The 6,845-nt window shown below is 36.8% G+C and overlaps 1 pseudogene; it reads right to left on the bottom strand.

Annotated features, from left to right (window-relative positions):
- Positions 1 to 659: 659 nt before the first annotated feature.
- Positions 660 to 1,909, bottom strand: LOC103006829 (DNA primase small subunit-like; annotated as a pseudogene).
- Between the last annotated feature and the right edge of the window lie 4,936 nt (positions 1,910 to 6,845).

Consider the following 6,845-nt stretch of genomic DNA (forward strand, 5'->3'; position numbering starts at 1 on the left):
GATCTCATTTTGCGAGAACAAGCTTTGCTTCATGAAACTTGTTTTACTTTTATTTATATCTGTATGTTTATATTGTGCCATAGTTTAAAATGTATATTTTTCAATTTTTTAAAAATTTTATTGAAGTATAGTTGATTTACGGTGTTAATTTCTACTGAACAGCAAAGTTGACTCAGTAAAATGTATTTCATATTGTGTGTTTTAGTCAAAAACATTTGAAAACCATTGTTATAGGGTGTACATCCTGTCCTGCCTTCTCTGAGAACTCTTTCTGGGTTACACCAGCCCCTAATGATTCATCAGTCCCTTTGCCTTTTATCACTTATTTGTGCCACATATGTGATGCCTTTCTAATGCTTTCTTGTATTAAACTTCTCATGTATACACGTCTTTTCTGTGTAATTGAATTTAAACTTCTTCAAAGTTGTGAATGTTAGGCTTCTTTGTATACTTAATTCTTGGTCTCTAAGGTGACACTGTATACATGATGACTAATCGGCAAGCAAGTCAGATCTCAGCTCATATGTCATTTTTCAGGGATGCATTTCTTTTTTTTTTTTTTTTTTAGTTCTGCTATATTTGTTAAATGGCTCTTGAGGTATTTGATTCTTGGTTGAAGGTAGAAGATATCCACATTGGTATAAAGGGAGTAGTTATTTTCAGAAGTCTTTTTATACATCACTCTTCTTGAGAAGTTCTCCTTTTCGAGACTTATCCAGGTTTTCAAGAAACTGCTCAAAAACTTTTACAAAAGGAGCTAGACTGGTCTTCTTATAATCTCTAGTTCTATGTTTGATATCAGTTTCAGCGCTATTCTCTTTTTCTTCTTAATTAGTGGAATTAACATCCAATTCATGGCAAATGGAACTTATGGTTGGGACGGTAAATGGATCAAACTGATCCACTTTCTGTAAATCAATAGGCACAGAAATGCAACTTGTTTTAGGATGAACACTAAAAGGGCTCTTCAGTAAATGATTGATTCCTTTGCTAACATTGATATCCAGTTATGGAAAACAGTACTGGAGCATGATCTCCCACTCAAGCCAGGGTCATTTTTGCTGTTATTCTGATATCTGCTGGCTGCTTTCTTCAAATGCCTCCAATGCTGAAGTGAATTGTGTTGCTTTTGGAAGTTTTGTTGAAGTTCATCATGCATTGTTTCAGGAACAAGGGTTAAAATCTTATCCCAGTTTTCTTTATTCTCAAGAATATCTTAATCAACCAAAGCATATTCTTCAAAGTATTTTTCATTATGTTTATAGATTTTCTGACAAAAGGGTGAATTTTTGTTACTTAGATGAACTTTCTTTTTAACATCCTGACCACCCTTTACAAGATTCAAATATTCAAATATCCCAGAACGTACTGCAGAGGACAGTGTTCTAACTGATTCATCACAGACCCAAAAATGAACATCTCTCCTTCCGGAATATACCCAGAGATGATGTTTAAATCCAAAGTCCTCCTTCAATGCTCAGTTGATGATGTATATGGCCATCGTCATGAGGGTCCAGCACTTAGAACACATGTCTGCACAACTACAGTGTCTCCTCACATCGTCATAGTCTGTCATGTCAAGGTCAAACACCAGTTCTTTTTCCTGAGCCTGGAAAGCTCCCAGATGCACTGTATTGTGTTGATTTGGTCGGTGGGAGTATACTAAGCCTATATCAATCTTGTATGGATTCATTTTCTGCATCTCCTTTTCCAGATCACTCTGGTTGTTGAAGGATTGGTACTGAATGTAAATATCACCTTTCAATGTGAATGAAAATTCATGATGTTGCAAGTAATTCTTTACCACTCCACCATAGTTGAGCCAGTGATAGTACTGGGCTTAGGGAAAGAGCCTCTGGTAATAAAGCTTAAGCAGCTCGGACAGCTGGGTGAGGTCAAATGCCTTCATGGAGTGCGGAACTCAACTCAGGGAGGGATGCATTTCTTAAACCTGTTCCCTGCCTCTGCTCTAAGCTAGATCATGTCCCTATTACTGGCTCTAATAGCACTTTATTTTTATTTATTTTATTATTTTATTTATTTATTTATTTATTTATTTATTTATTTATTTATTTAACATCTTTATTGGAGTATAATTGCTTTACAATGGTGTGTTAGTTTCTGCTTTATTCTCCTGGCACTTTGTAATGCCTTCATAACAAGTACTGGAGTTTGAATATAAGTATTTGAGTGACTAGGTAACTGTTTCCTCCACGAAAGAATCAACTTCCTCAAAGTGGACAAGATCTGTCGAGCTCACTTGTACCGAGCACAGTACTTGGCACATGATGGGCACTCAATAAATTTTTGTTGACTGACTGATTGATTGACGGGCTAAATGACTTAAAGAATGACCAGTAGTTCTGGCAGAGGCAGCAGGCCCATTCTTACTTGTTATCAGAAAGGTGTTTTGCTAATGAATGTGAGATGAGAAAGAAAGACTCAGATCTAATGATTTGAGGAAGTTAGAGCTTTGTATGGGGACATTGTTGTTTTTCTTTAGTTGTGCTATCAGCGCCTTATTTTTGGTTTGCCTGTACCTGGCTATGGAAGTGTGTCTGTGAAGAAACAGCTATGTGAATGACACCTCCAGATCTTTGGATAACTGCTATGGAGAAAATGGATTCTACCGTATGAGGTTCAGTTTGTGACATACATAAGAAATCCCTCTTAGAACTTGTAAGCTGTTTCTCCTTCTTGATAGACTGACAGTGTTCTTTTTATTAAATAAATAAGAGCTGCTACCCCTCTGATTTCCCTCTTTGTCTTGGCTCATAATGCAGACCTAAGATTTGGGTTAAAATGCAATAGGTTTTTTTCAATATGTGTATTTTGGGAGTATGTATTTATCTTCTCTTTCTCCAGCCTTTTATAGCTTGCTTTTTTTACGGTTTGTCTTTTATTTATTTATTTATTTATTCATTCATTCATTCATTCATTTGGGATTATGTGCGTCTGGTTTAATTATACCTATGTTAGAATACTGTAGAGGAAATGGTATCAGCCTTGGTGTTGGAAAGACCTGGGTTCAAATTCTGAGCAAATTTGGATGGTAATACTTCCTAGCTATGTGATCCTGGAGAAAACACCCCTCTGTGTCTTAGACTTCTCATGTGTAAAATCAGACCAACACTACTTTCTTCATTGTTTTAATTATTATCTGAGTTATTAGCACAGCGTTCAGCACATTTTAGGTACTCAGAAAACATTAGTTCTGAGTACCATTTATGGTGTATAACTTCAAATCCTTTTTGGAGGGTGGTAAATAGGATCCGTGATAACCAGAGGGTTTGGTGTGTTAATGTTACATTTTCTATTTTTTTTGAGAACTTGGGAAAATAATCTTGTTTCTCTCAATCACTTTACAAAATGAAGAAAATAATAATTATATACTACCTCAGGGAATTATTTGTTAATACTATTGATGTGTACAATATTTGAAGATGCTCATCTATTGTCTCAAGGATAATCTTGAAAAGGATAAAAGAGATAATTTGATATGCTGAGAAAGTCATTTCTAGTTTCAATAATTAGGTTTTTGTATTAATCACGTAAAATGTATTTTTTAAAAAACTAGCATTTTAGGTGGAAATTCATCTTATGTTTCTTGAGAAAATTGAAGATAAAATAATTCACATTCTATGCTATCCTAAATGGTTATAATGTAGAACCAGGTATCAGAAACAAGTCAAATGTCTGGTATCTAGGAGGTCGATAACCAGGGAATGAGACACTAATATCTGATGTTCCAGGTAGCCAGGAGTTCAATGTGTAGAGTATGAAGGTAGTTCAAAATATGATTCCATCAACAGATGCATAGAAAGGAAATTAACAGAGTATTTTTCTCTAGTTTCCTTTACACTTTTTGGGCTTTATATATGAACCTGTGGTTATAGGTATATTTTGGAAGTAATTGTCATTTAGGGAATTCTGCTATTATATTTATGGTTTGAGTGAGATATGAGACCTTGTTTTTCCCATTATATGATTTTTTAAACCAAGATTCCTGGAATTACTATATTAATGAGTAAACTGAACATTGAAATCATTAGTTTAACAAACTTTGAGTTTCAGGTATTTTGAAAGATGCTGGGGATAAAAGACATATTTTATCTTTGAAAAGTTCATGGATTTGTGGGGAGAGAGACACCTGAAGAAGATGATGAGCAAATGGTGAGAGCCGTGGAGTCAAGTCCCACGTGCTCTGGCAGGAGGGAAGCTGGAGCAGCAATTTACATTTTATCAGATAGCGGTTTATACCAACCCACTCTTCCCTTCACCCTGCAGCACATACCCTGAAGTGACACAGGTAGGATGAAGAATTTCCTTTCTTTGGATCTTATTTTGGCTTATGTGAAACTATAATTATTTGCTAAGGTCAAGTGGAGAAATGAGATAACTGTCATGGAGGTTCAAGGAAAGATTCTGTTTTGCCATTGAACTTTGTATGCCTTTGCCATTTCAACTAACATATTTTTTTAATTAATTAATTAATTAATTAATTTTATTTTTGGCTGTGTTGGGTCTTCTTTGCTGCGCATGCTTTCTCTAGTTGCAGCGAGTGGGGGCTACTCTTCATTGCAGTGCGCGGGCTTCTCACTGAGGTGGCTTCTCTTGTTGTGGATCACAGGCTCTAGGCACGTGGGCTTCAGTAGTTGTGGCTCATGGGCTCTAGAGCACAGGCTCAGTAGTTGTGGCGCACAGGCTTAGTTGCTCCGCGGCATGTGGGATCTTCCCGGACCAGAGCTCGAACCCGTGTCCCCTGCATTGGCAGGTGGATTCTTAACCACTGAGTCACCAGGGAAGTCCCTAACATGCTTTTTGATACATATATTTGCTCAAGAATTTTAGGTTTACCCACATTTACTGTAAACATTCTTGGCTCAGCAAAAACAATGCTCCATCCCCTATCCCTTTAATGAGAATCGATCATTTCTTTTGGTTTCTAGAAAGCAGAATATTAGAACTAGAAAAGATTTTCCTTTATTTTACAAAAATGGTAAAATGGTTTTATGTTTAGAATCAACACAGTTTTGAGAAATTTAATAGGTCACCAACTGGGCAAAGTTTCTCTTTTACTCTCTTTGTGGAGCTGTATGATTGTATTTTCTGTGCTACTGCTTCAAAGATGGTTTCACTTTTATTATTTGCAAAACATGTCAGTTCAATATCTGGAGAAATGTTTTGGGGCGAGAAACAGCCACTGCATGCTTTAACAATTGTGGATGTGAAGAGTGGTGGTTTTGCGTGATGAGAACCTCATACTGCTAATAAACTTAAGAAAATGATAACATGTTAGTAAGCGTCAGTTATCTATTAAAAACCTATGTTTTATTTGCTTTTAACATATAGTAATCTGGCCACTATGTAATAATCTGAGCACCACATTCCCCAGCAGCTGGGGAGCTGGCTTTGGCAGCTTTGGCTGCCCTTCAGGACTTGGCTGGGAGCCAGGCCACAAGAAAAGGCCATGTGGGTGAGGAAAATTAGTTAAGCTTTTAATTAACTCACCCTTTGTTGTTGCAGGGATGGGTAGAGACTCAAATCTTCAGTTATCCTTCAAATACTCAATAAGCCCACTTATTGAAGTAAGCGATAACACAGTTTACTGAGCTGTAGGTATGAGAGTACAGAGGTATAGCAAGGCTTTAAAAAGATACTCAGCAGACCTAGGAACCTGCAAGAATTTGTATAGAGATGAGAGATCTGAGGCACCTCAAGGAGCTGGGAGCTCTGCTCCAGTCAACTGTAGCCACCCTTCTGGGCATGGAAAGCAGTTGCTTTCAAAGTAATAAGACATTTGAACATGTTCCACTTACATATTTGTATGCAGCTAACCTGGGTATTTCCAGACATTCAGTTTATTTACACCCGTGGACTATAGCCCTTGTAGGGTCCTTAGTCTGGGCATGTTATCCATACAAATCTCCTTTTAAATCCCCCAATTCTTATAGGTTACAGTTTTGAGTGGTCATATACTCAAGTGACCACCGTCTCTGAAGTCAACTTTTACATTTTTAATAATAAGAAATGTTTATCGTTCTCACATAATAAGAAGTCCTGAGAAAGGGCACTCTGAAGTTGGTTCACCCAATGAGAAATCAAAATTTTATCCCCGAAGGCAAAGCAGGAAGAACCATACTGCTTAGTGCAATGTCAAGCATGATCTAGAGAGCAGAATTGGTCATTTGCATCTCAGACTCTTTAATGCATGCAGCCCAGTCCACAGTGTAGGTGGCTGGCGGCTAAGTCAGCCGCCTGTGACTTTTGTATTGTATTGGGAGGTTGGGGTGGAGGGTGAGGAGCACGAGTGTGTATAATAAAGATAATTTGATCTCTGTTTATTGTCTGGGAGATTTAGTAGACATAACATATGATATAAGGGATGATAAAAGTTGCCTTCCTTGATTGTATTTTTCAAATTCAAATTACAGTTTTCACTGAGCTTTTGGTTTCCAAAGGCTGTTCCCACATTACCTAAAGCTAAACAACTTATTTCTCTCCTTCCTTCACTTCTTCCTTGCTTCCTCTCCCTCCCCATACATCCTATTCCTCTTATTCAATCTCTCGCTTAAACCTCTCTTCTGTCTTTTCCTTAGGATAGATTTTATCTGAAATCTATTTTACATTACAATGGTTATTTAAGTTTTAATTATATAGCTAAATTTTAATAGCTAAAAATTTTCTGTGAAAGTGTTAAATGAAAGCGATTCTTTTTGTTTTTTATACTAGCATTTTGATTTTAGAGCTGAGCTTAAAGTCTTGGTATATATAAGAAGCACATTGGTAAACTGAAAAGTTTCAAATTCATCCTGTGAGAAGGACTCAAGGGGAAGAGAACCAGC

This window comes from Balaenoptera acutorostrata, chromosome 5, assembly GCF_949987535.1.
Source record: "Balaenoptera acutorostrata chromosome 5, mBalAcu1.1, whole genome shotgun sequence".
NCBI lineage: Eukaryota > Metazoa > Chordata > Mammalia > Artiodactyla > Balaenopteridae > Balaenoptera > Balaenoptera acutorostrata.